This window comes from Sinocyclocheilus rhinocerous, unplaced genomic scaffold, assembly GCF_001515625.1.
Source record: "Sinocyclocheilus rhinocerous isolate Xijiao unplaced genomic scaffold, SAMN03320098_v1.1 scaffold887, whole genome shotgun sequence".
NCBI classification, from domain to species: domain Eukaryota; kingdom Metazoa; phylum Chordata; class Actinopteri; order Cypriniformes; family Cyprinidae; genus Sinocyclocheilus; species Sinocyclocheilus rhinocerous.
This window is the reverse complement of record NW_015634028.1, coordinates 1,569,990-1,580,298: the sequence shown is the minus strand read 5'-3', so window position 1 is coordinate 1,580,298 and position 10,309 is coordinate 1,569,990.

Here is a 10,309-nt window from a genome sequence, read left to right as displayed (position 1 = left end):
GATACATAAACTGTGTAAATACATCTAAATGCTATTTCAGATGCAGATTCCAGAAATGTTTTCTTATGTTGGAATGAAAGACACTAAGTACCGGATGAAGTGCTTCTTCTGATTCTTACCCAAAAATACAAAATGGAAGAAAGAGTTAAAACTGAAAATAATCTTTCTACTCAAGCTGTGTATGAAAATTATTTATATATATTTATTTGCTTCTTTTCCATTTTGCATTTACTTGTACTTTTACTTTCAATACTTAAGTACGTTTAAGATTAAAAAAAACTTTTCGTACTTAAGTACAATAAATATCACATACTTTAAGACTTTTACTCAAGTAATATTATAAACGGTGACTTCAAAAGTCATTTTCTGGTAAGATATCTGTTCTTTTACTTGAGTATTGCTTTCAGGTACTTTATACACCTCTGCTTTATAGTGTCATTTCTAATCACCCAGACACTGACGCTTTGACTCAGTACCGGCAACATGTCAGAAGTGCCGGTACACACGAAAAAGTGCCAGTACGCTAAAGACTAAAATATTGAAGTGCCGGTACTGCGTAAGCACTATGCATAACATAATGACATTGAACAAGCTCAGTGTCAATTCATTTTCAGCTAATTCATATTTTTTTTGTGAATTGGAATCTGTGCAAAGGATTGTAGGCGATTGAATGACACAAAGGTACACCTGATGTATCCTTCACAACAGGCCACAGGAAGTGAAACGATGGGTGCTACTAAGTATCCTTTAAACTGAGATGTCCTTCGATAGAGCTTTATGATGTTGCAGCTTAAATATGCAGCCTTACAAGGATTCATCCTTCTTCTGTTTGAGAAACGCCCAATGATATTTCAACTCTCCGGTTAAATCAAATTTGTTATTTGATATAAATTTTTTAAATTATTATTTAATAATAATAATAATAATAATAATTATACGATTTATATAACGTTTATAATACGTTTAAATAAAGAGTGTCAAGATATAAGACATATATGTATAATAAATTATAACTATGGGAGCTGTAATACATAATAATGTAGATATAATGCTGTTCATCATGTGTTATAAATTATCATATATTCTTACAAGTTATACTAATAAGTAAGTATTATTATAAGGTATTATATATGTTGTTAAGATTATTCATTATATTATACAACACATTTTTAGGTTTTATACTAATAGGTATTATTATAATGTATTATATCTGTTGTTATGATTATTCATGATATTAAATTTGCATTTTTAAAGGCCATTATGCATTGTAATGCATTATTAATACTGGTTTCATTGAAAAGTGTTACCAATAGGCATACACACACACACACACACACACACTACAGGACTTGGGTTCAGAGGACAGTGCGACAGTGTCCCCTTGTCCTGGTGCATTTATATTTGGCCCAGGTTGGGCAAAGGACTGAGACGCATATTGTTTGTGTTCATTTAAATAAGGAGAAATGTCAGCTTTCCATGGCTGCAGGCTGCTTGCATGTTAGATGATCCAGTCATTGGAGCCTGTGGTTGTGGGGTCGTGGCTGGTCCTTCCAGGTCAGTGTCAGCCATGTGGCGGTTTCGGGCCATAATTGACCTTTTGACAGAGCACAGGGAGACAGCTCCTCTCCCAGGGCTGGAATAATCAGTTCGGATCTCCTGGTGCAGAAAACTCACCTCGAGTAATTAAAAATTCTTGCAGTTTGTTTTTTGTTTTGAAAAAATGTAATTTATGTAATACAATGTCCCTCTTCACAAGTCACAGCAAATGAGTTCCCAAAGCTTCCAATTTAATCTGAAATGTCCAAATACATCATATTTTATCTGTGCAAGTTTCTGTCCCACTTCCACTTAGTCAACTCTATTTTAGAGTTTTTGAATAAAAAAAAAAATTTTTAATTAATTAATTAATTACAAATAATTAAATAGCACATGATCTTCCATAGATGTATTTATGCTACTTTGCGCTATCCCCAGCGTAAGGCAGGTACAGTAGACTGAATTAGGTCTTAAGTGTGTTCCATGTGTGATCAGTGAGCCTCCACGGAACACACACGTCCCCAGGTCCGCCCTAAGGGTAGGGAGCTTCACCCGGATCTCTGACGTCTGATTTGTTAACCATGTGACCCATGGCAATGTCTTTCCCCTCACCCCACTCAGACCTTTTGTTGTTTAACCTTCTTTTTTCCCCTACACATTATGCTTTTTGGCCTTCTCTACCTTCATTCTGTTATTACAAAGCTTGCAATTATGGAATTTAAGGAGTAGAAAATGCATAAAACAACAGATGCAGAAATGCATTGCAACTGAAAATGAAATACTCCATTAAATGATACCAGATACCAACAGCATGCACACTGCATACTTTACCACTATCATTAATTCACAAGTCTGTTTTCTTTTTCAACACATAGCATTTTTCAAGCACAGTATCATTCTGTCATCAAAATGTATGTTTGCATATAGTGAACTAAAGCCTCTCATATAACAAACCAAATGCAATAGTATAACCTCTCAGAGTGTGCAGAGGAAGAAAAAGGCTTCAAGCATTTTTGCTTATGTCTTTAAAATGTTTACAAGACATAGAAAAATAAAGACACAGCTTCAAACGCTAAAGGCTTGACTGTTGAGAATAAAGTATTATGGTATTAATTAAAACACAAGTCGGCCTTCCCCCCTCTCTGCGTATAGCCCACGGGTATACAATGTTGCACACTTGATTGAATCAGGTAGCAGCAGTCAGCTAGGCATTTTGTATTTTGCGCTTGAAGGGCTGAGAAAAATCTGAGCGTGGCTCCATTATTCTCAACTTGATGGGGAAATGCTTACTGATAGCAACCAAAAGCTGACAGCTCAGAAGGCAGCACTACATAGTTTGGAACTTGCTTACATTTTTAGATGAATATGATGTTTGCAGGTTTACAGTTTGATGGTATATGAATTTAGAGGAGACCAATTTCTGGAAGCTTAATGTCGAGCCCTGACGTGTAAAAAAAAAAAAATATATATATATATTGTGGAAAACATGTTTAAAATTGGTAAAATGTTAAATAACAAAAATAAAACAAACCGTATAATTAAGCCTATAGAACAGCAAAGCAATTAGGCTGAATTGAAAAGGACAAGAAAATGCTTCATGTGCCCAAACACTTGCTACAGATTTTTGGCACAACATTTTTGTCACCTGCATGAAGCTAGCCAAATTCGACACATGGACAGGATATGTCACATGCCCTAATTCTTGAAAACAAATTTTTAAACAAAAAAACAAATCTTTTAAACAAATCTTCATGGGGTGAAATAAAATACAACCCAAACTAAATAGCAAAAGAAACTCTGATTCTGTTAATGCATGACTTTTTGTTATGTCAATGTTACTATTTTTTTATATTGTTGTGACTATGCATATTATTAATAGCCTACATTTTTGTGTATGATAATGTCCAATCGATGTAAAATCTGTGTCCTGAAAACAAAACCAGTCTAATAGACTACAGGCAATAGGTTTCCCTCTGGATTTGGATGTGAGTGTTAATAAGTTATGTATGTGACTCTTTCTGAAATTAGATCATGGATCTAAATTGATTGTCTAAGAATGGTATTATTGTCCAGAGCATTTCTATAATTAGATTATACCAATTCACTTTTGTGTTTCAGCAATTAATGCGATCAATAGCGTATGATTCTACTTTCTCCACTGTAGAATGATATTATTGACTGGCACTATATAGAAACTGTTCCTTTTCTAGCCATGTCCCTCTGTTAGGACCCTGCTCATTATTGCTCTTAGTTTGTGTGATGGAAACGGACAGGAAAAACTCCATTAGTGAGTCCTCTCCTGCTCATTAAGGATCTGTCCTGCTGAGCTGTGAATATGTAAAGTTTTAATAAGCACAGTGACAGGATGAAAGCACATCTACTAGGTTTTAATGCAGAAGAAAAGAAAGGTAATATAACACAATAGAGCAGAGAGATGGCTGTAATTAGATGCACATGCATCACATGACTCTGTGCCTTCTGAAGACTACAGTTCATGGCCAAGAATGTGAGGCTAAAGCTGTCAGAACAATTTCTTTACAGGTCATATTAAAGTATTAATTAATTTAAAGGTAATGGATTTAGGTAGATGCTAATGTTTAAATACAAATACACAGCTAAAGCAATATTAGCTGAAAACACATGTGGATGCACATGCTGAAAAAAAAAAATCAAAATCTATACTGAGAGTGAGGGATGTGACGCGGCAACACATCAAAATTAGAATGCTGCCCTTTTAATCAACAACGTTGTCTAAATTGCAAGTGCACAAAGTAATAAATATAGCACTGCATTTCTTGATACATAAACTGTGTAAATACATCTAAATGCTATTTCAGATGCAGATTCCAGAAATGTTTTCTTATGTTGGAATGAAAGACACTAAGTACCATATGAAGTGCTTCTTAATTCTTACCCAAAAATACAAAATGGAAGAAAGAGTTAAAACTGAAAATAATCTTTCTACTCAAGCTGTGTATGAAAATTATTTATATATATTTATTTGCTTCTTTTCCATTTTGCATTTACTTGTACTTTTACTTTCAATACTTAAGTACGTTTAAGATTAAAAAATACTTTTCGTACTTAAGTACAATAAATATCACATACTTTAAGACTTTTACTCAAGTAATATTATAAACGGTGACTTCAAAAGTCATTTTCTGGTAAGATATCTGTTCTTTTACTTGAGTATTGCTTTCAGGTACTTTATACACCTCTGCTTTATAGTGTCATTTCTAATCACCCAGACACTGACGCTTTGACTCAGTACCGGCAACATGTCAGAAGTGCCGGTACACACGAAAAAGTGCCAGTACGCTAAAGACTAAAATATTGAAGTGCCGGTACTGCGTAAGCACTATGCATAACATAATGACATTGAACAAGCTCAGTGTCAATTCATTTTCAGCTAATTCATATTTTTTTTGTGAATTGGAATCTGTGCAAAGGATTGTAGGCGATTGAATGACACAAAGGTACACCTGATGTATCCTTCACAACAGGCCACAGGAAGTGAAACGATGGGTGCTACTAAGTATCCTTTAAACTGAGATGTCCTTCGATAGAGCTTTATGATGTTGCAGCTTAAATATGCAGCCTTACAAGGATTCATCCTTCTTCTGTTTGAGAAACGCCCAATGATATTTCAACTCTCCGGTTAAATCAAATTTGTTATTTGATATAAATTTTTTAAATTATTATTTAATAATAATAATAATAATAATAATTATACGATTTATATAACGTTTATAATACGTTTAAATAAAGAGTGTCAAGATATAAGACATATATGTATAATAAATTATAACTATGGGAGCTGTAATACATAATAATGTAGATATAATGCTGTTCATCATGTGTTATAAATTATCATATATTCTTACAAGTTATACTAATAAGTAAGTATTATTATAAGGTATTATATATGTTGTTAAGATTATTCATTATATTATACAACACATTTTTAGGTTTTATACTAATAGGTATTATTATAATGTATTATATCTGTTGTTATGATTATTCATGATATTAAATTTGCATTTTTAAAGGCCATTATGCATTGTAATGCATTATTAATACTGGTTTCATTGAAAAGTGTTACCAATAGGCATACACACACACACACACACACACACTACAGGACTTGGGTTCAGAGGACAGTGTGACAGTGTCCCCTTGTCCTGGTGCATTTATATTTGGCCCAGGTTGGGCAAAGGACTGAGACGCATATTGTTTGTGTTCATTTAAATAAGGAGAAATGTCAGCTTTCCATGGCTGCAGGCTGCTTGCATGTTAGATGATCCAGTCATTGGAGCCTGTGGTTGTGGGGTCGTGGCTGGTCCTTCCAGGTCAGTGTCAGCCATGTGGCGGTTTCGGGCCATAATTGACCTTTTGACAGAGCACAGGGAGACAGCTCCTCTCCCAGGGCTGGAATAATCAGTTCGGATCTCCTGGTGCAGAAAACTCACCTCGAGTAATTAAAAATTCTTGCAGTTTGTTTTTTGTTTTGAAAAAATGTAATTTATGTAATACAATGTCCCTCTTCACAAGTCACAGCAAATGAGTTCCCAAAGCTTCCAATTTAATCTGAAATGTCCAAATACATCATATTTTATCTGTGCAAGTTTCTGTCCCACTTCCACTTAGTCAACTCTATTTTAGAGTTTTTGAATAAAAAAAAAAATTTTTAATTAATTAATTAATTACAAATAATTAAATAGCACATGATCTTCCATAGATGTATTTATGCTACTTTGCGCTATCCCCAGCGTAAGGCAGGTACAGTAGACTGAATTAGGTCTTAAGTGTGTTCCATGTGTGATCAGTGAGCCTCCACGGAACACACACGTCCCCAGGTCCGCCCTAAGGGTAGGGAGCTTCACCCGGATCTCTGACGTCTGATTTGTTAACCATGTGACCCATGGCAATGTCTTTCCCCTCACCCCACTCAGACCTTTTGTTGTTTAACCTTCTTTTTTCCCCTACACAATATGTTTTTGGCCTCCTCTGCCTTCATTCTGTTATTACAAATCTTGCAGTGAGGATGTGGAGAGCACTGTTAAAAGGTAGGATTACAATTATGGAATTTAAAGAGTAGAAAGTGCATAAGACAACACAAGACCACTGAAAGATGCAGAAATGCATTGTAACTGAAAACAAAATACTCCATCATATGATACAGATACCAACAGCATGCAAACTACATACTTTACCACTATCATTAATTCACAAGTTTGTTTTCTTTTTCAACACATAGCATTTTTCAACCACAGTATAATTCTGTCACCAAAATGTATGTTTGCATATAGTAAACTAAAGCCTCTCATATAACAAACCAAATGCAATTGTATAATTTCATAGTATGCAGAGGGAGAAAAATGCTTCAAGCATTTTTGCTTATGTCTTTAAAATGTTTACAAGACATAGAAAAATAAAGACACAGCTTCAAACGCTAAAGGCTTGACTGTTGAGAATAAAGTATTATGGTATTAATTAAAACACAAGTCGGCCTTCCCCCCTCTCTGCGTATAGCCCACGGGTATACAATGTTGCACACTTGATTGAATCAGGTAGCAGCAGTCAGCTAGGCATTTTGTATTTTGCGCTTGAAGGGCTGAGAAAAATCTGAGCGTGGCTCCATTATTCTCAACTTGATGGGGAAATGCTTACTGATAGCAACCAAAAGCTGACAGCTCAGAAGGCAGCACTACATAGTTTGGAACTTACATTTTTTGATGAATATCATGTTTGCAGGTTTTGATGGCATGCCCTTATTCTTGAAAACCATAAACAAAACTGAGGGTGAAATAAAATGCAACCCAAACTAAATTACAAAAGAAAGTCAAATGCTTCTGATTCTGTTCATGCACGACTTTTGTTATGTCAGTGTTACTATTTTTTTTATATTGTTGGGACTATGCATTATGTATGATATTATCAATAGCCTACATTTGAACGTTTGATTTTATCAGGACATTTTTGTGTATGATAATGTCCAGTCAATGTAAAATCTGTGTCCTGAAAACAAAACCAGTTTCAATCCACCATCTAATAGACTACAGGCAACTGCTTTCCCTCTGGATTTGGATGTGAGTATTAAGAAGTTGTTATGTATTATGCAAATCTCTCTGAAATGAGATCATGGATCTAAATTGATTGTTTAAGAATGGTATTTCTATAATTAGATTTTACAAATTCACTATCAATGCGATCAATATCATCAATATAATTCACTATCAATGCGATCAATATAATATGATGATGCTACTTTCCCCACTGTAGAATGGTATTATTGACTGGCACTATATCCTTTTCTAGCCATGTCCCTCTGTTAGGACCCCGCTCATTATTGCTCTTAGTTTGTGATGGAAACAGACAGGAAAAACTCCATTAGTGAGTCCTATCCTGCTCATTAAGGATCTGTCCTGCTGAGCTGTGAATATGTAAAGTTTTAATAAGCACAGTGACAGGATGAAAGCACATCTACTAGGTTTTAATGCAGAATAAAAGAAAGGTAATATGACACAATAAAGCAGAGAGATGGCTGTAATTAGATGCACATGCATCACATGGCTCTGTGCCTCCTGAAGTCTACAGTTCATGGCTAAGAATGTGAGGCTAAAGCTGTCAGAGCAAATTCTTTACCTTAAAATTCATTAATACTTTAGGGTTAATATGAAGTGTAATGAATTTAGGTACTGTAGATGCTATTGCTTGAATGAAAATGCAAAAATAAATAAATAAATACACAATGACATCACTGAATCATCAATGAACTGACTTTAGCTGGAAAAATGACTTTGGCATTGTCTTCTTGCATTATTGGCAAACTATTTTCCTGTTTGACACTGTAAAACTGCTTTGACACAATCAGTATTGTATAAAGCGCTATATAAATAAAAGTGACTTGACTTGACACAACTAAAAGCAATATTAGCTGAAAACGCATGTGTGGATGCACACCTTGAAAAAAAAAAAATCCAAATCTATAATGAGAGTGAGTGATGTGATGAGGCAACACATCAAAACCAGAGTGCTGGCCTTATAATAAACAAAGTTGTCTACACTGCAAATGCAAAAAGTAATAAATATAGCACTGTGTTGCTTGCTTTTAGTAGAAATTGTAGACATTGACGTAAACGTCTTAGGTTACTTATGTAACCATGGTTCCCTGAGTAGGGAACGAGACACTGCGTCCTCTAGGGGTCGCTATGGGGAACGCCTCGTCGTGACCCGTGTCTGAAGCATACATTGAAAAAACACCAACAACACGTTGGCCGGCGACAGCCCATGACTTCACTACCTGTGCGACTATAGTATAAATAGGCGCAGGGAGAACATGTCATTCACTTCTTTGTCTGAAGCTTGCATTCGAAGCATGGCAGGAAGCCTAGAAGACGCAGTGTCTCGTTCCCTACGCAGGGAACCATGGTTACATAAGTAACCTGAGACGTTTAAATATCTACAGCGGATCTAAATATTTATAATTAATTATAACTAGTTATGATTAATTATTCATATTTCCCCATAAATGAGCTGATTCGTTACATAGGATACCTAAGTGGAGTGGTGCCCAAGGTGAATGGGGCTTAAACCAGCTCAAGAAAGGGCACGAAGCAACCGCGCGAAGCCCTCACCATACAGGATTTTAGAAAAGAACGCAAAGAACTAGCGTGCGAACATACCACAATGTGGATTTTAGAAAGTGCACAAAGCCTTCACGTGCACACTTACCATAACATGGATTTTAGGATACCGTTTCTAAGGGGCTCTCGTGGCACTCTGAAAGAGAAGCTCATAGATGGAATGGTGCATACCAAATCCAATATGTTTGAGAGTCACCAACTCGATCGAAGATATAAAGCTGGAATGGCTCGCAGTAAATCTCTAGCTGAGGGGGCAAACACCCAACTCTCACAAGGATTATACACACATAACCACCAGCACATTAAATACATATATATATATACACACATATATATATATATATATAGAATGGATCATACTCACCCACCATGGTTCCCGCGCCGGAGCCCCGTTCAAGAAGCGACCCGAAGAAGTCCGGACCATCAGCAAGGTGGTCACTATGAAGCCCTAGAACCAACCAAAACATCATAGGTCCAGCATAGGAGACTGTAATGCAGGAAATTCCTACCTAACCTTGGTCAGGTGGAGTGCTGGTGGTTATAGGTGAATTAGGAAGGGGAAGAAAAAGGGCAGATGTGACACTCCCGAAGAAAATGAGTAGATACTCACGTATCACTCTGATCTGGACGAAAGCGCTGACGCCTTGTCTGGATCACATCCCTTAGGTCTTGCCTACCTCCCTTTGACCCGCGATTCCTCCTTACCCTACCCGCGGGCGGAGGAGGAGTGCGAGTCGCAACACTAGCCTTCTGTGTCCGTCTCTGATCTTCAGACCGAGACAGACCAGGACCCCTATGTTGTTCGGGCTCAGACCTGGACCTTCGTGGAATGAAGGATTTAAAGGCTGCTGAGCGCGCCTTCGCCTCCCTGAACTTCTCGACCACCGTCTCAACGGAGGTACCAAAAAGTTCAGAAGGCGAAACCGGAGCATCGAGAAGAAAGCCCCTCTCTTTCTTCCCGATATCTGCCAGGTTCCCCCACAGATGTCTCTCCGTTACCCCCATAGCCGCCATAGACCTGCCTACGGCAGCCGCGGTCTGCTTGGTGGCACAGAGAGCGAGATCGATGTTGGCATAACTAGACTTCTGAAATCTGTGGACACGCGAAGAGAACAGATTTCTCCAAG